This window comes from Ascaphus truei, chromosome 3 (genome assembly GCF_040206685.1).
Source record: "Ascaphus truei isolate aAscTru1 chromosome 3, aAscTru1.hap1, whole genome shotgun sequence".
Taxonomy (NCBI): domain Eukaryota; kingdom Metazoa; phylum Chordata; class Amphibia; order Anura; family Ascaphidae; genus Ascaphus; species Ascaphus truei.
Genome location: NC_134485.1, coordinates 321,588,212 through 321,613,151, shown reverse-complemented (window position 1 = coordinate 321,613,151; position 24,940 = coordinate 321,588,212). Strand labels below are relative to the sequence as shown.

At 44.0% G+C, this 24,940-nt stretch overlaps 1 protein-coding gene across 4 annotated transcripts in view; it reads left to right on the top strand.

The window, feature by feature from the left end:
* The window catches only part of NCKAP5L (NCK associated protein 5 like), a 60,169-nt gene that overhangs the window by 594 nt on the left and 34,635 nt on the right, over positions 1 to 24,940 (top strand). For 2 of the 4 annotated variants that reach the window (XM_075591205.1, XM_075591202.1), the window contains exon 1: positions 1,562 to 1,749. The exons of 1 other annotated variant lie outside the window; for it this stretch is intronic. The gene's annotated coding sequence lies outside the window, so the exon portion shown is untranslated. Of the gene's footprint in view, positions 1 to 1,561; positions 1,750 to 24,940 lie in introns of those variants that run through there. One more of the 4 variants, XM_075591203.1, reaches the window with a different exon arrangement.

The following is a 24,940-nucleotide window of genomic DNA, read 5'->3' as shown; positions in this document are numbered from 1 at the left end:
TTTGTCCTGGACTCAATCATCTGTGGGTTGTTTGCATATACCAGATGTCTTGCTGTTCTAGTTATTTTCTGTGTGATCACGTCTGTGTTAGTTTAAGTTATTTGCCCTATAATCATATCTTTTGCCCTGTGATGTAATCGCTCTGTGTCTCTTACTGTTATTTGTCCAGTGATCTGAGCTCTATGGACATTGAGTTATCTATTCTCTAATCAAATGTCTGAGTGTTAGTTATTTCTTTGTGGCTTAGCCCTTTGTGTCATGTGCTTTAGTAACTGTGGGGTAAAAAGTACACATATTTAACATGTTTATTTGAATATCAGTAGCCTCCCTCAGAGCAAAGATTAAAAAAACTATTGTGAGCACATTTATATGTCTCAGACAGATCTGCAACCCTGCCTTTCCCCATTATCTCTTAGCATACAGCGCTTCCACTGCAGCCAGGGATTCTGGGTACTGACATGCATAGAGGGTTGCCACCTTCTACTGAATGCTAACCGGAGACAACATTTGGCGCTTACCGGCGGCATCTCCCGGCATCCTTCCAACATCCTCCTGTCATCTCCCCCTGCAATCCGTCAATATGGCTCCGCGGCGTCAACTGGCGCCACATTGCCATGACAACGGGACGCTATGTGACGTCATGCAGCGTCAAGTTGCCATGACAACGTGAGATCTTATGGCGCCACGTGACATCATGTTGTCATGGCAACACGGCGCTGCATGTTCTATGAAGTCTTGTGACCTGAGCTCTTTGTGTTACATGGAAGTTACTTGTCCTGCGATGATCTCTATGTGGTATAGCAGGGTCTCGGCTTAACCTTATGATCATGTCTGTGTTGGTGGAGTTTTGCCCTGAGATGTGTGTGTTATTTGATCTGCAACAAGATCGCGCTGCAAAATATGCTGGCACTTTACAAATAAACGATTATAATCTTGGTATGTTATTACCTCTGGATTCACTGTGTGTTTGTATTGGTTGGACGTTACCTGTTCTGTGAGCTCATCAGACAAGTATTTCACTCCCTTTAAACCCCCTTCACTGTTATCTGCACTGTTTTTATTCTCCCTGTGGCTGTCTGTGTGTTATAACCTTATTATTGTACAGCCCCCTCCCTTACGGTGTTGCCCCCTGCACCCCTCCCTTTCGGTGTTGCCCCCTGCACCCTTCCCTTTCGGTGTTGCCCCCTGCACCCTTCCCTTTCGGTGTTGCCCCCTGCACCCTTCCCTTTCGGTGTTGCCCCCTGCACCCCTCCCTTTCGGTGTTGCCCCCCTCCCTTTCGGTGTTGCCCCCCTCCCTTTCGGTGTTGCCCCCCTCCCTTTCGGTGTTGCCCCCTGCACCCCTCCCTTTCGGTGTTGCCCCCTGCACCCCTCCCTTTCGGTGTTGCCCCCTGCACCCCTCCCTTTCGGTGTTGCCCCCTGCGCCCCCCTCCCCTGCAGAGTTTTAATGGGCTCCAACTCGCCAGGATGCTCATTGCTGCAAATGGGAAACATCTGGGCAGCAGCAGTACGAGCTGGGCTCTGATTGGCTGGAGGGGAGGGGCCGGGGCTGGAGCTTTAAACCTGTGATGTCACGGGACTGAGGCCGCTCCAAACTGCGGGAACCTGGGGGGGAGCGGGGCGCTCCAAACCGGGAGCAGTCACCAACCGGATCAGGAGGGAGAGCCGGGGATCTGCCAGAGCGGTGCACAGAGCGGGGAGGGCTGTGTGAGAAGGAGACCGGCAGGTCTGGAAGGAAGAGACCCGCTGTGAGTAAGTCAAAGGGAGGGAGGGGACGACAGACACAATGCGAGAGACAGAGAGACAGGCACAGTGTGTGCGGGGGTGTGGTTAGGAGGGAGATGGGGACATGTTGGGGATGGGGTATGTGTGTCCGTGTCAACAAAGCATGTGGATATGCTCTATCCCAGTGCTCCAGAACCCACATGGCATCACAGCCATGTTCTGGAATCCTTGGCCACCCTGGAGATCCAGAACCCAGGTAGAATACTGTGTTTTGAAATCCTTGTCCATCTTAGGATCCCGGAACCAAATGACACCCTGATTGTGTTCTAGAATCAATTGCTGGACAAAACCTTTCTTGTTTGTGCGGTCCAGAATATTAAGACAACTGTGTGGCAGTGAAGGGGTTCACAGCATGGTCGGGTTGAAAAGCAAATCCATACATACAAAAATGGCACTTGCTTATGACCTATTTTATTGTGGAATATTCCAATAGTTTTGTATTTTTATCCTTTTCAAGTTTGTTAAACTTGACATTCTGCTTTTTGGTTCAGGCTTATAGAGCTTATTTTGCTAACACTACTAAGCATAGCTTTACATACTTAAACAGGTGTTGACAATAGTAGTGTAACAGATGTGTCGCAAACAGGAGGATTGCTCAAAACACTTGCAAACTAAAGTGCGTCATTTTAACACTTGCATTATTTTATGGTCTACTACGTCAATGTGTCAAGCGGCATGAGCCACTTTTTTTGTTTTCGTGTGTGTTTTTGGCTGTGGTTATAGGGGGAGGGTTAGGGAAGAAAGCTGAGCAATTTAATGAGTTGTATCAAACATTGCACCTAAAACTGGTGTGGTTTTTGTTCATCTTTGCTTCAAATAAACCAGCCACATTTGAGGCGGTGTTGGCTTCTGCTACTGTCAGATCTGCCCCAAATGTAAGAAGCGAGATTGCATTTGCTGGTGCAAAATTAACTCGACTGCAAATGAATGGCTCTTGTGTTTTGCAGCAAATTGTTCACTTTATGATATCTCCAGTACATGTTGGTAAGGTGGGCAATGTGCAATAATATAAAGAAATACCGGGCATAATCAAACACCAGTAGAGGAAATGTGTCTGAGCTCAAAAGATTGTGACCGCGTAGATAATAAGGCAAAAAAGGTCTTTGAACACTTTAGAAACGTTTATACAATAATGTATGCTTTGCAAACAGGAAGTGACGGCGCAGGGCTATCGCTGATTTTTCTGCATCATTTCATTCATTTGGGGGCAGGTCTCGTTTTGAGCTGAATAAGTCTCAGGTTTCAGTTCAGACTCGCCAATCAAAATCAGAACTTCTCCATGACACTGATTTTTATTCTAGTCCAGAACTTCCAAATCTCGCTGATATTGGTTCTTGTTGGTTGACATTTTTGAGAGACTTCTTGGCTTCAAATATGGAGTGAAAGTTAAGGTTTCATAATAATAATTTTTTTTAAAAAGGTAGTGGACATCCATACGTTTTAGTGCTATCATACTTAGAATATGGACTTCATCCCTATTACACTTCAAACATCAGTTCACAAAGCTGTAGTGTGAGGATGGCCAGTCTTGTTGTTTATTAATGTAGGTTAGTGTAGCAAGGAATAGCAAACACTCCCCAAATACTCCATTTTATCCCCACTTAACTTATCAACTCAAGAAGGAAAGTGGTAACGTTGGTGCCTTTTTGGAGTAGGCAGGCCCACTGATGGCTTGCCCTGGGCCCACCGTTATCGAGCACCTGGTGAGATAAGAGGCCCCAGGGGGTTGGATTAACCTTATAATGGTGAGAAGGTTGTTGCCTGTCCGGACCCATTGCGTGTAGAAGCGAGATCCGGACAGAGTTAGGAGCGGGGAGACCAGCCAGCCTACTCTGGAATTCGGGGGCAAATGTTCCCCAGTCCACTGAAGTTGTGGCTCCCCCACCCCCATCAGCAGCCTCGTGAGCAGGTAAACCCGGTTCCAGCGCCAGTAAATTGTGATCTTGGGCAAGTCACTACTTCACTATGCCGGCTCGGGCAACACAAAATGACATTGTAAGCTCTATAGGGTATCACTATGTAGAATATTATTAATATTTGTTATACACCGCTAACCTTAAAAGGGGAAGAGGTTGTAGATTAAAGACCGATTAAAGCTGCAGTTCAGTCTTTTTTTTTTTTTTAATTTTTTTTTTTACTTCAATAGTTTCATGTGTGCAATCTCTAATTACCTAAAGAACTGTATAGCTGCAGGTCAATTCGTTCTCCATGTATTGATAGGTCGAAATTTGGTGACATAATTAGTGATGGGATCTGTTTATATTCTGCTTGTCAGTGGAAACTCATGAATATTTATGAGCACTTCTGCACTGACGTGCTAGAGGGAAGGCAGGGCTGACAAAGGGGTGTGCCAGGGCTTATGAAGGGGCAGTGCCTTAGCAAATGGCTGTTAAAATAGAATACAAGAAAATTGGTCATTCAAAGTTGTTTTTTTTAAAACAGAAAACGCTAAAAGTATTTTTTTTTTACTACAGAACTGATTTATTAAAAAAAACCACATGCAGGATATTGACTGAACTGCAGCTTTAAAACACCATTTCCAAACTACTGAGGAAGGCACAGTTTTTTGTTTTAATTTTAAAGTAGAAAGTAAGGGTGCTCGTTGGGCAAGAGCAAAGTTAACAAAAAGGTGTTTTATTTACTTTTTTTGAACTTCTGAGGCAATTGTGGCTTTGATTAATTGTTTTGGAGTCTTTCAGGTTTTTGCACAATCGCCTTTTATGAAGAACGGGTGGGTTTGTTTTTTTCCGCTGAAGGTGCCACAGTCGGCTAAAAAAAAATTGGGTGTGCTGTTTTGTACTCGCAAATAGCTGTTTGTTCACCCTTTCAGTGCCAGGGGATCCATCAAAAGTGTCTCCAGTCTCATTGAAGATGTTATGTGGCAATAAAAATTCTGTGACAAGGGGTCGCAAGGATATAAGGGGTTATGGAGGTAGAATGGGGGCTAGTGAGAGTTTGACCAGCAGCGAGACACCCATCGCAGATACAGATAATACTAGAAAGCTTCTAAAGACTAAACCAAATTGGTGCATAAAGAAAGGACCAGATAAGATAATAGTACAGGCTGAAAAAAACAGAAATGCTTGCTAATGCAAGAAGCCTGACAGATAAAATGGGGGAGCTTGAATTAATAGCTGCAAGAGAGCAGTATCATATCATAGGCATTACTGAAACATGGTGGGATGAAACTCACGACTGGGCAGTTAATTCAGAGGGTTATTTCCTTTTTCGGAAGGATCGAGCAAATAGAAGAGGAGGTGGAGTATGTTTATATGTTAAACCGGATCTAAAACCTATTATAAGGGAAGATGTTTATGAAGGGAATGAGGAAAATGTAGAGACCTTGGGGATAGAAATTGGCAGTGGAGGTAAAAGTATAAAGAAATTGTTTGTAGGGATATGCTATAAACCACCAAATATCTGTGAGATTAAGGAAGCTAAAATACCTTTGCATATGGAGAAGGCATCAAAACTGGGTCATGTTTGCATAATGGGGGATTTTCATTATCCAGACATAGACTGGGGCAATGAGATTAGCGTTACAACAAAAGGAAACAGGTTTTTGGGGGTGCTTAAAGACAATTAGTGGATTTGGTAATATCAAACAATGTAGAAGTAATAACAAATATTCAAGTCCTGGAACATTTGGGTAACAGTGATCATAACATGGTCTCATTTGAAATACATTATCAAAAAACAGATTACTTGGGTTCAACAAAGACTTTAAACTTTAGAAAGGCAGATTGTAATAAACTGAGGTCTAATCTACAAGTAATACATTGGGATGATGTTTTTGTGACGTCAGGGGGTAACCAGGATATATAATAAAGGTCAAGCCCGTTTGGTTACTCCTGCTCCGTGTATAAGGGTTCCAGAGTTAGCTCTTGGATCCAGTAACATTGTATTATTGCATTGTACTTTGTGTAATAAAAACAATATATATATTTTTTTTTTCCGGGCCAGCCATCAAGCAGGGATTGTTAGTGTATGAGTTTCAAGGGGGTTTTGCGGAGGAACCCTTGTCCGAATGTGCCTAGGAAGTTGGGGTCCGGCGTTACCGGTTTCCCAATAAATGTGTCCAGGAATCATGCTTGATTCTCGGATACATGTAGGCACATTGTCCTGACAATACCTCTCCTTGAAAACGTAACCGTGACTCACCCCTAGGCTGCCCTGCTTCAGCACAACTCGGATAGGAGAATGAGGCAAAGGGATCACTATGTATTCCTTTAGCTGAGAGAATCCCTGGGTTAAGGGGGGTACCCCAGCTTGTGCCAAGGTGACCCACAAACAGTATATTTTTGGGGGTAACCAACCATACATAAGGTTGTGGGGACTCGGAGTCCAAACTGAGTCACAGGGAAAGTGTGTGGGGAAATAAGGCAGACAGAAATACAACATACAACATTTTTTCCTCTTCTGTTCCATGTACCCTAGAGACTCCAAACTTTGGGAGTCTTAGGTGGCCTTTTGGGGTGCAAAGCAAGTCATTTTTATTGCAAGAAGTCTGGGGACAAAGTTACCGGTGGCCCTATAATTCTCCCTGGCTGACTCGCACTATGTTCGGGTACCCGGGGTGAGTTGCACTGGGGCCATACAGTGTCTCCCAGACTCCTAGTTTTCAACCCCACGGTCCTCGCCTAAAGTCCCACATAGCTGGAGGGGTTCCCAGAGACTCAGAGTTTATTCAAATGTATTTTTAATGTGTTTAAACATTCTGAACCCATGTCCAAACAGGCAGCCCATGCAAACCACTAGGCGTCTGTATGTCTGCTGGACATCGGAGTTCGAAGCAGCCAGAGGAGGCCCAGAGGTGTGAACAGCATTTGATTAGTGGGAAAAGGCGGAGTACTGGGTCGCAGATCAATGGCAGTTCTCCGGGATGCCACTTGTTCTGTCAGACCCAGAGGCGCCTGCCCAGCGGGTGACATTAGGATAGCTGGGGGGAGGCTTTTCTACCCGGCTTGGCTCTGATTGGCTGCTTGAGAAAGTTCCCATGTGCTGATTGGCTGTCCGATCTGCTTCTATTTTATGAATGAAGCAGGGAATACTATAAGAAGCTATGAGCCAATCAGATTGTGTGTTCCCCTTGAGTCAGAGCCGAAAGAGCGCGGCCGGGTTTTTCAAAGTTGCTTTGTTTGAAAATAGCACGGCAACCGGCTTCGATTTCAAGCCTGCCTGCTAGAGATAAAGTCCCGACTTCTGGGACCAAGCTCTCAGAAACAAACGTAGCGGTCACGGCTGGGATTTCATGCCGATTTGAGTTCCAGGAGATTCTGGGCTAAGTCCCGGTCAGGGTAAAACGCCCCCATAGAGTTCCCTGCACAAGAGTAAATGCGTCTTTTCATCTGTATTTTGTGTTTCACTGTGTATGTGAATTTGTGCCGAATAAATGGCCATTTATTTCTCTTTCTTGTTTTGCTCAATGAGTGATCCTGGTAAAAAGGTGTAAATAACCTGGGTTCCGTGACAGTTTTTGCAAGGAAAAATGTAGACGATAAATGGGCAGTCTTTAAAACATTGTTAGAAAATCACACTTATCAGTGTATACCCTTGGGTAATATGTAAGTGTATATGAAATAAGTAAAAGCCAATGTGGCTAAATAAACAGGTAGGGGAGGAAATGGACAGGAAGAGGAAGGCGTTTAGATTCTTTAAGTCAGAAGGGACGGAGACATCATATCAGAATTATAAGGCATGTAACAAAAATTGCAAAAGGGCAATCAAATTAGCAAAAATGGATAATTAGGGCCACCGTATTTGCGGCACTTCTGCGTCATGTAATTGTTCCTTGAGCAATGACGTGGGCGACGGACGTCGGAAACGGAAGTGGCGGGAGCTCCTCTTGCGTTTCGATAGGCCGACTGCCACAAGAGAGTGGCCAGCCCAATCTGTGCCTTGAAAATCAGCAAGTGCCAATGACATACCTGGTACCCCATAAGAGACCCTGGCATGCCACGTATGTCATTTGGGGCACTGTGCAGGTTACACCAAAGTGTATTTGTCTTGGAAATGTTGTGCAACTAGAAGTTTATGATGGGTTTGTTTTGCCAACGTCTGTGCCGAAGGTATGGAGAAATGTGTGCAATATAAAGGGGTTCTTTATGGATTTCGTTAACTCTCCATCTCTCCATCTCTCCATCTCTCCATCTCTCCATCTCTCCATCTCTCCATCTCTCCATCTCTCCATCTCTCCATCTCTCCATCTCTCCATCTCTCCATCTCTCCATCTCTCCATCTCTCCATCTCTCCATCTCTCCATCTCTCCATCTCTCCATCTCATGCGACATTGCTGCCATTTTTATAAGCGAGCACAAATGTTTTGCGCATTTCCATCCTATCTCTTCCCTGATCGTGTCCCATTACTTAACCAGGGTTTGGAAAAGGTGGTTGCAGAAGTCCATCAGTCTGTCTGATTCCTGGGGCTGTTTATAGCATGTTAAAATGCACCAGGATGCACAATGGTTTTTCTTGTTGCAGTTGTTTTTGTCAGCATGATGTCCGTATAGAAAGTTTTGACTTGGGACCACAATTGCCCTTCCCCTGTTTGACGTCTTTAAATGTCGTTTTCCTACTTGGGGGAGTGTGATAAGGGCCCATGTTGACTAAGCAGTCTTCTGCCACCTTACACTTCCAGCCCATTGACTTGAATAGGCTGTAAGGTGTCTTATGGCAAAAGATTGGTTAGCCAATCTGGCGCAATGTGTATAATGTTCTATGTAAAGGGAGTATGTAAAGGCCCGCAGTACATTCACCCATGACTATAGTATTCCCCACCTCTGATATTGAGGCCCTGCATGCTACAGCTGCCACTTACATGTTCTGCTTATTTCACACACGGAGTCTGTTTTGTTTGGCAGTCAGACTGTGGGTTTTTATTTTCTTGAACACGGGGTTGACTCTCCCCTCAGAGGTTCGGACGTTGCGGTTCTCCTTTTCCAGCGTAACTGTGTACGCTGCCACGGCAGAGGGGGTCTCTTCTGTCTTTCATGCGATTGCAGACCCCCCCCCCCTCCCTGGTTAAAGGTACCGCAATACTTGCAGGCCTGACTGGGGCAGGTTTACTGGAGCTGGCAATGTTTGGGAAATAAAATATTTGTAAGCGCTACAAGTGCACCGCCAGAACAATTATTTTCATCCCCATTTTTGACCGCTTTGCAGAACTGCACAGTAAGCAGTACTGTTGTATACTTGGCCACTTGCCGGTGAGGGCCTATTAGTTGTACATACATTGACCCTTTCAGTGCCGGAGATCACATGATCACGACCTCACTGGTGACGGGAAGAGCAGTCGCCGCTTCCGTTCAGGTTGCGTTCAGCGCTCCACTTGAGCTCCCCTAGCAAAATAGCTAAAAATCCCATGACAAAGCAATTACATATGGGGGCCCCTGTTGGGCCAGACCCCATCATGTGGTAGCTTACATCGTATGGCACCCAAAGGGTTAAGAAGTCTGGAACGTGGTAATAGTACAAGTGGCTCTGGGCGAAAGTTTAGGGAAAGTAATTCTGCGCGGTATAGCCCTTCTCCCCCGCTTTTTAAAGCTGGAGTCCCGTCTGATGTCAATGTCCAGGGAACCCCAGTTCTTTCTTTCTTTTGTGCTGGTGAGAGACCGGGGAACACTACAAATATGGCTGCGGGGGAACCAATACAAAGTCTGCAACGTCCGCTACATCATTGGCGGCCGGGACGAGCCCTGAGCCAGCAGTCCTATTGTGTCCTGGGCCAGAATAAATTCCCAGAGCAGTACCGCGGGAGGCCCCTAGTGCAGATAAAACAATGTTTTCTTTGCAGGATGGGAGTCGGATCTCCAGACTGAAATGTTTGTTTTTTCGGCTCCGGGTACCCCCTGGTTACCCGGATACTTAAAGATACCGGCATTGCTTCCTGGTTTGGCGTTGGGTTTTAAATGGCCATCCAATAAGCTCGCATAACACAGCAGATTTAAACTGGACTGAAACTCTGGTACCTTCACAAGTAAGTGTCTTGGGAACCAGGCAGGACCCTCTGGTTCTCATCCTGCAAAATTGTGTGTGTGTGTGTGTATAAAGCAAGCGGCTGGGATTGTTGCTTCAACCCCTTCAGTACCGAAGGGTTCTACCACATCCCCCTCCAGCACTAGGGATCACATGATCACTCTCCTGAGAGCGCACACCATCTTTTCCTGACTCTGTTGATGTAAATAGAAGGGGGGGGGGGGGTGACACCTTGTCACCTTTTGCCTGAAATCCATTTTTACATGGAGCCCTTATAGGCTAATGCTCGTGGTTAACACCGCTTTTAAGCACAGCATAGGAATCGGATGCAAACCCAGTATATACAGTTAGGTCCGGAAATAATTGGACACTGACACCAATTTTCATAATTTTGGCTCTGTACACCACCACAATGGATTGGAAATGAAACAACCGAGATGCAATAGAAGTGCAGACTTTCAGCTTTAATTCAAGGGGTTGAACAAAAATATCGTATGAAACGTTTAGGAATTGCAACCATTTTCATACACAGTCCCCTTATTTCAGGGGCTCAATTGTAATTGGACAAATTAACACAATCATAAATAAAATGTTCATTTTTAATACTTTGTCAAGAATCCTTTGCAGGCAATGACTGCTTGAAGTCTGGAACACATGGACATCACCAAACACTGGGTTTCCTCCTTTGTGATGCTTTGCCAGGCCTTTACTGCAGCTGTCTTCAGTTGTGGTTTGTTTGTGGGTCTTTCTGCCTTAAGTTGTCTTCAGCAAGTGAAATGCATGCTTGATCGGGTTGAGATCAGGTGATTGACTCGGCCATTGCAGAATATTCCACTTCTTTGCCTTAAACTCCTGGGTTGCTTTCGCAGTATGTTTTGCGTCATTGTCCATCTGTAAAGTGAAGCTTCGTAGAATCAACTTCGCAGAATTTGGCAGAATCTGCTCAGACAATATATCCCTATACACTTCAGAATTCATCCGTCTGCTTCTGTCTTCTGTCACATCATCAATAAACACTAGTGACCCAGTGCCATTGTAAGCCATGCATGCCCATGCCAACACACTGCCTCCACCGTGTTTTACAGAAGATGTGGTATGCTTCGGATCATGAGCAGTTCCAAGCCTTCTCAATACTTTTTTCTTCCCATCATTCTGGTACAGGTTGATCTTAGTTTCATCTGTCCAAAGAATGCTGTTCCAGAACTGGGCTGGGTTTTTTAGATATTGTTTGGCAAAGTCTAATCTGGCCTTCCTGTTCTTGAGGCTTATGAATCGTTTGCACTTTGTGGTGAACCGTCTGTATTTGCTCTCGTGAAGTCTTCTCTTTATGGTAGACTTGGATTATAATATGCCTACCTCCTGGAGAGTGTTCTTCACTTGGCTGGATGTTGGGGGAGGGGTTTTTCTTTACCATGGAAAGGATCCTACGATCATGCACCACTGTTGTCTTCTGTGGCGTCCAGGCCTTTTTGTGTTGCAGAGCTCACCAGTGCGTTCTTTTTTTCTCAGAATGTACCAAACTGTTGATTTGGCCATTCCTAATGTTCCTGCTATCTCTCTGATGGATTTTCTTTTGTTTTGCAGCCTAAGGATGCCCTGTTTTACTTGCATTGAGAGCTCCTTTGACCGCATGTTGTGGGTTCACAGCAACAGCTGCCAAATGCGAATGCCACACCTGGAATCAACTCCAGACCTTTTACCTGCTTAATTGATGATGAAATAACGAAGGAATAGCCCACACCTGTCCATGAAACAGCTTTTGAGTAAATTGTCCAATTACTTTTGGTCCCTTGAAAAAGAGGGGGCTACATATTAAAGAGATGTAATTCCTAAAACCTTCCTCCAATTTGGATGTGAATACCCTCAAATTAAAGCTGATAGACTGCACGTTAAGCCCATATTCATTATTTAACTGTAACTTGAATTTATTTTAGTACACAGCCGAAATAACAAAACTTGCATTAATGTCCAATTATTTCCGGACCTAACTGTGTATATTATTAAATCCAATCTGAGGGTATGGAGACTTTCTGGTTTGTGGAGGGAAAAAAAAAAAAGTGTAAATGTTGGTTGAAAGGCCCTGTACCGTCTGTGTTATGGGAAATGTGTGTTGATATGTGGTCTGTGAAGGAATGACTGAAAAATATTTGGATGAAGAAAAAGTGTGGGGGGGTGGAGGGGAGATGAGCTCACTTCTAACAGAGCCAAGGGGGCAGCAGATGTTAGTGATACAATTTGTTTTTTTGTAGCTATTTGAGTGTCTTATGTATTCTTGTTTATATTACGAGGCTGGTGTGTACACGGCTTAATGGTATAAGCCAGCGGTGTGCAAACTGTGGGGCGACAGATTTTTATTTTTTATTTTTTTTGGAGGGGTGCAGAGGTCCTTCACTCTCCCTCCAGGCATTTAAATTAATGCCGGGAGACCGCGCAACCTGTACTTACCGGGGTTCTGCCGGCTTCAGCACGCGTGACCATGGCAATGCGGCATCATGTGATGTCACGGTTGCTATGGTAGCGTGACGTCGCGGGTCACGTGATGTCACACGACCCCGTTCTCGCCGCGTGAGATAAGGAGGGGGGCGGCGGCGGCCAACAGAGACGGTAAGGTGGGGGGGGTGGCCCTGGTATAAGCATATGAACAAAATGAAGCGGCAATGCCTCAAGACCTGACCAATTTTTGTTTGAACATTGGATTCAGAGAGTGCCCAGTGAGTGAAAAAGGCATTTGCCCAGGATGCCAGGCAGCTTTAAAAAAAATAAAATAGTGATGGGAGGTGTAAGTCCAGTACTAGTTATTGATAATCTGGATGGGTGGTTACCCGAGATGTGACGAGAATAGAATAGTTCCTCTCCTTCACAGGCTTCAGAAGATGCAAACCACCCTGCCAGGTGATGCTGAGAACATGTTACGTTCTGAGATGTCTAATGCTCCTGTATTTGGGGTCCATCAGTGAGCCATGACCAATGTACATGCAGCTCCTCGCAACCCTGCTCCTGGCATTGCCGCATTGCCCAGGTTAGCTGCTGATAAAACCATACGTTGTAGTGTGCGAGGTTCCCAGGAAGACTTGTGGCTGTGTTCTGTGCAGTCATTGCATTTGGCCAGACTTCACCCACACAGCGTTTAGTGGGTTGGCTTAAGTTTGCATCTAAATGGGTTTTATATGGCACGCTCCGCACCTTATCTGCCCTCCGCATCACATCCAGGTTTCATGTTTGTTACAGCTGCATTGGTTTCATTTTTTTGTCACGGTGGCCATTTAAATGTTGTGTATTGTTATCTGAAAAGGGATCAATAGTGTCTTTAGAGAATTGTGACTCGCCTCAATAACTGCAATTTATCAGACTCTTAGACCTGCAATTGTCAACCGTTTTTCGTCTGTAACAAAGTAACAGCAGTATTGATATACAGTGCAGTGCCCTTTTTCCTGACCCCTTGTGATGTGGTTCATTAATGGTCGCTATCCTCTTGCAGTACCAAACCCCACAGACCACACGCATCAGGTTTAATTCGCCATGTCCTTTATTCAGCCAAACGCTCCTCCAGTGAACTCCTGTTTGTAAGGCGAAAAGTTCCCTATAGCGGCACATTTTCCATGTCGGGGCAGTTTCCTCCCTAATTGCAGTCAGCTCAAGTTTTTATACTGAAGCGATTAAAGCACATTCCTACATCTTTAGTTCATATCACTTATCTCATATATCTAACATTTTTCTTGTTCATCTGTGCTTCCTGGTAGTCTAATTTGGAATGTAGAGTAAAATGTTTAATAACCGCCTATTCTCGCGAAGTTATGTTTCAGTCTAAGAGTTATTTAATGGTGAAGTTACCAATGTTATTGCTGGGGACCTAAAAGGGCGTCCATTAAAACATTTTCCAATCGGCCCATAGATACCGCATGATTTAGTGGCCATTTTTATTTCCCTCCATAGAGCAAGAACAAGGATAACTTCACTGCTAAGTAGCCTGCATTGGATGGGAATGGGGGAGAGGGGACGGCGCGAGCTGCGCTCTGCGCGCTTCCTGGTGGAATGGGGAAAGTAGAAATTAACAGGAGCTGTCGTCATATGAACACTTTACTGCAGGGGGGTGCAAACTGGGGGGTACAAGATTTTTCAGGGGTGGGGGGGGGGAAGCAGCGGTTGCACAGGCCGGGGTATCATGTGAGGCCTCTGCAATTATCCTTACCTTATCTTCGGCAACGCGGTGTCAAATGACGCCATGATGTCACGTTGCCCCGCGACGTCATTTGACGCCGGAGACGAGGTAAGGGATGGGGGGCGTAAGCAGGGAGGAAAGCAGGTAGTGGGGAAAGACTGCGTGCCCCTGCTCTACTGCAGGCTTTGTGGCTTTTTCAGTTAAAACCAACTGGTCAAGTTCAGATTCCCCGATGCTAAACTCTAACCGAGATCTCTGTGTTGTCCTTAGTTGTGGCTTGAAACTTGCACATCAGGTGTCAGCTGTGACCAAATCCTTATTTTGTTTTACCCGAGGAACATAGCCTGGATTAAGCACTTGATGCCCCCAGATCTCCCTACCCTGGTTTATGCCTTTGTGCCCTCACACCTGGGCTACTCCAATGCACTTTACCTGGGACTTCGGGAAACAGCGCGTGCCGCCTGCAGCTGGCGCAGAATTCGGCGGCCAGGTTGTTAACCAGACCTGTTCTTTGTTCTCTGCACCAGCTGTCTTGTCTGTAAAATGGTGAAACTGTTTCAAGGTTAGCTTGCTGACATTAAAAGCCTTACATAATCTGGGTCCCAAGACAGGAAGGATCGTCTGGTTCCCTATGCTCCCACTCGCTCACTTTGATTCCCAGGTGAAGGACTCCCAACAGTTCCCAGAATCTCCCTAATTTATTTTGGAGTGCCTGTGCTTCTAGCCATGTGGCTCCTCTGTGGATCTACTTGCCTTTTATGGTCCACGAGACTCCAGACTTGCCTCTTTATCTAGGTATTTGATGTGTGAACCACAACCTATCCGGCATTCAATCCTTACAGTATCATTCCATGTTATATTCTGCTCTTCCTATATATTTATATGCATATCTTGTTTGCTTTCTTTAAAAGCTTTTAATGTGTTCCTTTTTTTTTTTTTTTTTGTAACGGCTAGCTTTAAAGTAGAACTTCCTTTAAAAACCCTCCCAGTTGGGTATCTGAGGGTCTCCAGAGCTGAACCCTGTTAATGTCCGCTCCAGGGACCCCCTGCTGCCTGAGATCCTGGCCTGCATAGTTGCTGCTGGTATCTCCTGCAAGTTTTAGAAGGTTCTGAATCATGCTTTTTTTCCAGCGTGACTCAGGACCTTTTTAAACGACCATATTGTGTGCCCAGCTGACAGTCTGCACATACCCATCGCTGTATACATAGTTTGACGCAGACGCACTGAATCTCTGCCCCGAAGAGCTTGCAATCTAATTTTGATGCCTAATTCACATGGAGATAAAGTGACTGGGTGACCTGGATTCATCTGCTTGTGGTGGTTACCATGATGCTACTTCTGGTGCCTACCACTTTTTCCTTTGTTATTTACACACTAGGTTTACACCTCTTTCATTCCCACACTTCCACGTTCCTTTCCAAGAAAATGGGATGTATACATTCTTCCCACTTCTTTCTAAAATGAGGTTCAGAGAGAATTACCACACTATTCAACCAGTCCAGAATGTCTTAAGATTTGCAACCGTATCACTGCTGAATAAAGCTACCTTTTCTGTTTAAAACTGTTCTGCAGGGTACAAAATGGTATTCAGAATAACCTAGAGGCAGTGTTCTGAAAAGACACATAGAAAACATAATCCAGGAAGTGAATAGCTATGGACTGGCACCCACGGTTAGGGCACAGGCTGCAGATCTACATTTCAGGAATGGTGGTGTACTGCAGGTTTACTGGAGCTGTGGGAAGATGAAGTGTGATTTTACACAGACCCTTAAAGGAGCATATGCTCCAAATAAAATGCCCTATGGATGTATGGTCCTGTGTCTCACTGCCCCTTTCACTCATTTATTGCCCTGTCTATTTATTCATTCTCTACATCATCTGCCTTAGATGGTTATCTTGTGTTTTATTTTATTTTATTTTTTACACACTGTTGAACTCATGCAATCCTCTGCAAATCAGTACCGCTGACCCGAGGTAGAGAGGCGAACTCTCGAAATCGAAAGCTTGTCTTATAATATCTATTGTTAGTCCAAATAAAAAAAAGATCTCACCTAATACTGAAGTACTCATTTACATTTGGACCATAATGTTCTCCATTTTTGGATTAAGTGAAATGGTACCCTCTACTTTTTTTTTTTAATAGAAAAAAAAAGCCGTTATTAGTGCTATTTCCGATGACGGGACTAATGTACCTTTTTATAACTGCACTGTGATGAACCCAGGAGACCCCCTAGTCGGGAGATGATGGAATAATTTTGTGGCTCCAGGTTACTAAGATCCAGTGGCACATACCCTGTAACTGCACCTGTACAGTGTTCTGTTGTAAGCTCCTTAGGGGCGAGGCCTCTTCCCACTGTGTTATTTGTACTATTTGTTATTTATATGATTGTCACATATATTACTGCTGTGAAGCGCTATGTACATTAATGGCGCTATATAAATAAAGATACATACATACATACATACATACTCCCTTTTTAATACCAGCTGCTTTTACTAATGTGTTAGCAGAGAGCCCCTTTTATCTCGCTCCTGCATCCACTGGGCGAAGCGTGCAGCCTTCATTGAATTAGAACAGCCAATGGGTTGAAGGGAATTCATTACCTCCTCTGAGATTAAACACATGTTTCATTGGTGATTTGAATCTTTGCATGTAGTAAATTGCTCATATTGGTAAACCAGAACCATAAGCAGGGGGAGGCGGCCCCTCGGGAGTTATCCCCATATCGGTTAGATTATGGTTGGTTAATGGTGATTGGTAAAAGATTTCTGGTGCGAGGTAATGGCCATTGGTTCATTTTTGGCTGACTTTTTGAAGGGACGACCTAGCGTCTCCAGAAGTTTGTAAAATGTTTTTGTTTTAGAGAGGCCTCATGTTTGGGATCTTTTTGGGAGTGGCGTGTGTGTGTGTGTTAATCTTAACCTTCGCCAGGAGGAGAGAGCGGGTTGGTCATCATATGCATGGCAAGGTCCTACAATGTCACAGGTTTGTTTGTTAGAATTGTTTAAATTCTATATATTGACATTTACAGTTCCCTTATGAGGAGCCTGGTACGTTTTTGGCACAGGCACACCAGAGGTTCTATTGCCAAAAAATGCTGGCTTCCTAGGGGACAATAAGGCTGACATCCCAACTTAGCGGTCGGCTCAATGGAAACGTTAAACGGGCGGTCATGGGTTCCCTGCTGAAGCGATCACATGACCGCACATACTGGTGACACTGGAGCAGCTGGTCCTCCAGCACCGAAAAGGTTACATTTAATTAATACCATGGACTTTACCACCATATCCCATGTGTATGTGTTTAAATAGGGGCTTAGATTTAGGGTTTAATGGGTGTTTATTTTGTTATATAGTTAGGAGGTTGTGTTTGAGTCCAGGTGCCTTCATAAGTGTGCTTCATTATTTTGGAAGCTCCTATATCCTGTATTGACTAAACTAATAATGTGTAGATACTTTGTGCCAAATGGGGGAGGGGTCTGATGACCATGACTTACCAGTGGCCATTTTAAACCAATGTTAAATTATCAGAAACACATAGTGGAGTCTGGACCAATAATGCATTAGGTGACAATTATTTTAATTTAAAAACCAAAAGAGAAAATGCATACATAAATCTAAAATGGGAGGGCTGCACACTGCCTTAAAACAACTGTTAAATCCGGCTTCAATCATTCCAGAGTTGCAGCCTTGCTCGCAGTTGATGTTGTATAATCTGGCTGCAAAACACGGCTAATCAATTATAGCCTCAGGCCCATGGTTCACAAGCCCAGCTCCTGCTTGCTAAGCCTCCTGCAGTGATGTCTAATGGGGACAGAATGCAGCGTTTCTCTGGCTTTCATTTCCTCTGCAGACAGCACCTCACTTCCTGCCCCCGTCTGATAGCGGCTTCTGGTGAGGTAGCCTTTCCTGACCCATTTCCTGTTTCTTTAAGGAGGGGGGAGGGGGTTAGTGTGTGTACACATCAAACACTTCTCTGTACGTTTTATTGTGAGGAGGGGGTTAGGTTTTTATTTTAGCAACACCACCGCTGAATAAACAAAAATAAACTGTGCGCTACTATCTATCTCCTTATTATAATTGAATACAGTGCAGTGACTAAACCATATATAAATAAAGTAAACCACAATACCACAGTGAATAAGTGATTAAATAATTAAATTATAACATAACCGTGTGGTTGATATGGGCGTCTGCTGCTATAAACATTAGGGGTGGCTCAGCACCCCACACACTCTAAGAAATGGAAACAAAAAACAGCGCACAACGCCAAATAGTGAAGTAAGTAATAGAATGTATTACAATATTAAAGGGGTAATAAATCTGCGTACATCAGATAGAAATAACATGTGCATTTAGTGCATATCACACTGGTTACCACTCTGTAGCTGTAAAACAGGACGGTCTGGCACTCAGCTGTCTCTGCAGGAGCCTCTATGATGGTTCTGGGGCATGGGATCTTCATGCACTCCTCACACGCAGATTTATTACCCCTTTAATATTGTAATACATTCTATTACTTCACTATTTGGCGTTGTGCGCTGTTTTCTTTTTGTTTCCACCACCGCTGAATGCATCGGTTTTCGTAGAACTTTATATTTGTCTTGGGTGGTGGGGTGTTTTTGTTTTGTTTTTTAAACCCATATTGCTTCATATCTGCCTGATTGCTGCATGATTGGAACCAGTGCAACATTTGCAAAGGCATAGTCAGTAATAAAAACATGTTCTGTGGTATTAGTTACTGTATGAAATTTAGCTCGGACTTGAGCCCAACTCTGAGCAGCAAACGTTCCAAATCGGTAAGAGGTGACATGTGATGTTACTGAGGGAGATTGCACATTTTAAAGCTTGAGTTGAGGAGCAGCTTTCTTGGTTGCTGAGTTGAGTACAGTATTCATAAGGAAACAAATCAAGATAGCCACTGGGGTCCCCAATACATGTCCCAGTGACGCAAGTTTTCATCTATTGGACTGAGGGTGACCTGGCAGTCATATTGTTTCCTGCCGGTCAAGAATTCAGCTACATGGGACTAAAGATACATTGGGAATCAGAAAGGGTGGATTCCTGAGCACTGTTTATCTCCCAGGTAACCATCTGGCTCAGACTGTAAGGATAAAATGGAGGGAAATAGACGTAGTATGGATTCCCCTTTTGTTGAAATATAGGTTAAGTTGTTAACGATACATTTCCTAATACCTGCTGCCTGCAGTGCAGGTTGCATATTTATGCAATAAAGGGACATTGTGAAGAGTGCACCGCGCACCAAATTGTGATCATAAAATGCACAGGAAGTGAATCAAATAATTATGTCACTAAATAAATAGTGTTAGAAGCACATTAAATAATGTTCAATTAAATAAATCGTGAAAGTGGGTGTTGATAAACAAATGACTTGGGTGTCTAAAATATCATCAGTGATGTGGTAGGTTACAAATGTAACATTTTTAAATACAGGGAGTATGCAGCTAATCTGATGGCTCAGCATCTAGGTTCTGGTATAGGAGAGAAGAGACATCGCACAACTCGGTGTATTAAACAAATTTAAAGTGTTACATTATGAGCAGGTAAGTATTGCATGTACAAGATATTACTATCATTCTGGCATTACATGTCGGGTACATGTTACCCCTTTTGGACAATGCGCCTCAGGAAATCAGCAACTCCAAGCGTCTGCTACGGTTCTGTCCTGAATCGTCGAAGAGGGATCCTCGGGAGACGTCTATGTGGATCCTGGGTCCAATGTAGATAGCCTCCGGTAAGGGGCATGCGAAATGGAACTAGCACAATATTGCAGGGAAGTATTCCCTTGCGACGTAGGTTACTACGAAACATGTTGGAAGCGTTATTTTTGCCATTTTTGTTACTCCACATAACCTGGTGAGTGTCTCCCGTTTCTGCGGCTTCATTATTTAGTCTACGACCTTAGACCAAAACGCCGCTCGGAGCAACGCGGTTTTGTGACGTCACAGACTGCCGCACAGTATATCTGTGGAGTACCTCTGGCGTTCATTGCCACCAGTGTTCCCCCCAATATTGTGCTAGTTCCATTTCGCATGCCCCTTACTAACAGGCTATTACCGGAGGCTATCTACATTTGACCCAGGATCCACACAGACGTCTCCCGAGGATCCCTCTTCGACGATTCAGGACAGAACCGTAGCAGGCGCTTGGAGTTGCTGATTTCCTGAGGCGCATTGTCCAAAGGGGTAACAACTTGCACGTGCAATACTTACCTGCTCGCAATTTAGCACTTTTAAATTTGTTTAATACACTGAGTTGTGCGCTGTCTCTCTTTAATTTCTCCCCCCCTCCTCCTATATTTATGTAATGTTATAAATAAAAATGACAGAACACATTCATATTCGTTCTATAAAAGGAAGTAGGAGCTTTTTTAAAAAAAAAAAAAAATTCTGGTAGTGAAAATAAAACGTAAAAGTATATTTAAAAAAAAATATCTATATATCCCAAACTGCAATATGATTTAAAAAAAAAAATTAAACACTTTTTTTTTTTTAAATTAAAAGCAGGAGAAAAAGACTTGTTATAGTGTTTCATCAGCAAAGCGTGTTTATTGATGGAGTAGGAGGAATGCTTCTTGAAAATGGGGCCCAAGCAGCTAAAAATAGCCAAGGTTTGCAGTTCTGCTTTTCCTACCCCCCCCTGCCTGTGCCTCGCCCTGCTCCTGGCTATGAGAAGCCCCTCTCGTAATTGTAAGTGGCTTAGCCTTAGTGCAGAGAGCAAGACCTGAAGCACAGTCATGTGATGCAGCTTCTTCCACAACTAGCTGCTACGGCAGAGCAATGCAAGTGCAAAGCAGGAACCTGTATTTGCAAGCCAGAGCCCCAATTACAAAATAATATACACAAATTGATCAAACCATACATGCATTCATATATTTAAACACACATCCTCAAAAACAAGCACCTGCCTCCCCCCTACTAAGACTAGAAAGTTAATCATATTCAAAATAAACCAAAATTGCTAAGAAAGCTAATACCGTCACTTTATTTGGGTTATCTGACGTCATTTGACTATGGACCATGGTTACACTATATCTTGTACATCACAATGGCCAGCATACGTACCCAAACATGCAACTCTCTAACCTGCGCTGGGCTCAACCATTTAACTACCTGGATACATCAATCTCACAGCAGAAACTGGAATGGGGCTGTGTAGCAGCAAAAGGGGACTTCAATCCCCAGTCCTAGGTATCAAAATGACCCTGATTATCCCTCTGTGATTTGTAAAACAAAGGGTCAGACTCCCGGACTATAATTAAGTGTGGCCATTTGTCCAACATGGATGGGGGAAGTATCAATGTAATTGGCTTCATTTGAATGATTCTGTCATCTTTCAAGTCATTGTGTTTCTTGTGACAAAGTATTTTCACAGGGTGTGATGTAACCTCTTTTGTGGTATTGATTATTTTCCCGCTATGTGTTTAGCTAAAGTTGGCAGCATAATTATGTTCCACAAAACACCAAATGGGAACAAGTACATTACAGTTTAGTCGTGAACATGCTGTAGCATTTGGGGTACTACGGAAACTTTAAAGTTTGAAAACCCTATTTAAAGATAATTCTACATTTATAGACCCTTTCGAGTCGTCGCTGATTTCCTAAATCTCCGATTTTAACGCCTGTTGTCCATTGATTATTTAAAACATTTTTTTTCTTTTAAATGGGTTCTCACTACACCAAATCAATACGTAAATGGTTTTTTTTGAGCCCAGATCTCACAAGAAGGTTTAGAACACTGCATTTTACCCACTAAACATGCCACTGACATAGATTTAATGTGGCCTTTGGGGCTGGGGGGGGGGGGGGGGGGGCAGGCTCTTAATGGGGTTACATATGGTAGGTGCATGCTTGCAAAAAGTGGTCATGAACATTTTTAAATCCTTTAATTTTAAAATAAATTGAAATACGAGTGGGCCGATTTCCATGCATAATACATTGTGTACCTTTTTGTTAAAATGTATGTGTGGAGGGAAAAATGCATCAAATTCTGCAGCGTAATCCATATATTTTGCTTTTCCAGCCATATTTAAGATAACACCCTGCCACCCCCCCTCCAAATAAAAATAAAATATTTCCCATGTAATAGATCTGCAAAAAAAAATAAAAAAAATAAAAATCTGCAGGGTAATCTAAAAATGAAGTATGGACTGAAAAAGGAAAATGACACACAAATTCTAAAATGTGTCCAAGTGTGGCTGGGATTATAACACCACTTGTTGTACTAATGCAACCACTGCTCTGTCCGTGTGTAATACACTGCTCAGGGTTTCTTCTTTCTGGAGCGGATGTCACAAGACAATAGGATTCTTATTCTATTTTGACTTCTGTTCCAGAAAGGGGGGGTGGGGTGGGGTGTGTGTTGTTTTTTTGTAGTTTCCCCAATCTGAGTCTAGAAGACATTTAATACCATAAATTACCAGTTTTAGTTAAGGAAATCCAACTAGCTAACAGCCATACTGCCCTTGGCTCTTTCACTTACAGTAACCACCTGACTGACGTTGTACAAGGACGGCAAGTTTAATATCCTCCTTTTTAGAGGCTAAAGGCTTCAGACACTGCTGGAATGTGTATACCCCCACATAATGAACTCTTTCGAGGCCAATTACCAGTGCAGGGTTGATTTACTTCGATATAACCAAACATCCTCAGGTCCTTATCATCCTGGGTTCATTGTTCAAGCATATTATTTGGCCAGGGAAAATAGATTGTAGTTTTACATTGTAAGCTCTTCAGGGCAGGCATGTCATGGTCTTGTAGATTGTGCTGTGTGCAGCTGTTGCCTGCTTCTATGTAAGGATAGGTGAGCATTGGCGTGTGGGCGATCATGTGTGGCTTGATATGTGAAGCACATGGATGTCGTGCAAAGGTGCAACGGGATTCCGTAGACTCAGATGTACAGCTGAGCCCCCATATGTCTGCATGCTCACATGGAGGTAAGGTCCAGGGGGGTGAGTGGGGGGGGGGGTGAGTGGGGGGGGGGGGGGGTTGCCTTACATAACCCATGTACAGCTGCTGCCTGAGAGGACAATCCCCATTAGGAAGGAATAAGGCTGCAGGTTTAAATGAGTGAGGCGCAGGCTGCAACCATCAGTGGCTTTCTCTGCAGCCGGATGTGTGGACACTGTGGCCCCAAAGACTAAATATTTTTAGGGGGGGGGGGGGTGGTGAAAGGGGGGCTGTGAACGGTTTGCCATACGTTCTAGTAGTTTATTGCAAAGCCTAAGGGGTCAAAACATGGCTTGTTTTTTTAGCTCTTTGTGTGGAAAATGTAACCCTTTCTCTGCCAGAAGAGATGTTGCAGCTTCTGTATTTGCATGCCTACATTTTGGGACGTGATTTGTAGGTGAAAGCCTATTATCTAACCCTTTTATTGGCCTCTCTGACAGAGAAGAGGTAGCTATCATTAGAAGTAACCAAACATGGCTGCCTGCCCCACTTTTGCTCCTCCACTTTTCCCCCCAAACAAAATGAGGCATAAAATAATAAGCAAATCTAATGGAAGGAACAAATGATTCTGCTTTAATATTACCCATTGTGTGGTGCATATGAAATTTGAAGAAATGGTAAAACCACTTAAACCACTTCTGCCATCAGTAGCACCCCGTGACAGTCTATGTTTAATTTGAGGTAGTGCCTATATTTAAAACTCACACTGACACAAGCTTTGAACCAACACAGACTTTTGTTTTGTAATATCTTACATAAACTTTGCAGCTTAGCAAATTTTGTGCATTTAGTTGTGTAACCCTAAAAAGTCATTATGGAACAAGAGAGAGAGAAGAGCCACCAAATTAATAAAGGGGATGGATAATCTGATTTTGAGGAGAGGCTAGCTAAATTAGATTTATTTACATTAGAAAAGAGGCGTCTAAGATATGATATGATAACTATATACAAATATATTCGGGGACAGTACAAGGAGCTTTCTAAAGAACTATTCATCCCACGGGCAGAACAAAGGACTCTGGGTCATCCCTTAAGGCTATCTCATCCCTATTCATCACCCGGGCAGTACAAAGGACAAATGGGTCATCACAGGAGCAATTGAAGTGATATCCTACATGGTGGTTTTTATTTTTTAATCCATTCTGTAGTGCAAGATAGCAGGGCAAGATATTTGTAACACTTTTCTGTTTGTGATCATTTGTTGCCAATATTCCCAGCAGTTTGAGCTGCAAACTGTAACAATAGATCATGTTACCTTTAGTAACAGGAGGGATACATTGTAGCTGCTGTGTTGCCCTGACCTGGAGGATTGATTTGGAACTGAAAGGCAGCCATTTAGTGAACCCCGGGAAGGAGGATTTTGCTGATCGATCACAGGAGAACCAATCGATCCGCAGCTTAGGTAATTGGTTTTCAATAAAGGTAATCACGTGCAGCATTTGTTTCTATGTCAGATGCTTGTATTGCCTCTTTATGGTTGGATGAAAGAAGATTTCACCGGCAACAAAGGGAAGGGTTTGGGGGGGAGGAGGAGGGGATTGTGGCGGGTAGGGCGCTCTGGCCCTCGGGCCCAAGGGGATCAGAATTGGGCCAGGGCTTGCAGCAGTGTTGGAGCCCCAGAGCCTGGCCAGGGTTCCCAGGTTCTATAGAATTGAGGCATTCTCTGCCTCAGCATGGCTGTCAGTCTCTCCATGTTCATGACCCCGTCTATTCTTTTAATTACCGTTCTCCTGGAAGGGGCCTTTACTTGTTTCCAGGCCGCGGCGATTCAGCATCTGGCGGCCGTAAGGATCGCCGAGGTAACTCTGGCTATGGGGGCGGGGAGGTCTTGAATTGGTCTCCCCAGCACGTACGTCAGAGGGTCCAGGGGGACCTCCAGTCCCAAAGTTTCAGTCAAGAGACTCTGGATCCTGGTCCAGAACCTCTGGATCTCCGGGTATGCCCACCAAATATGGGGCATGTCCCCCCTTTGACCACATCCTCTCCAGCACATGTCTGTGGTGCCTGGGAAGATGCAATAGATCTTTTTAAGAGTAGGTTGGACATATTTTAAAA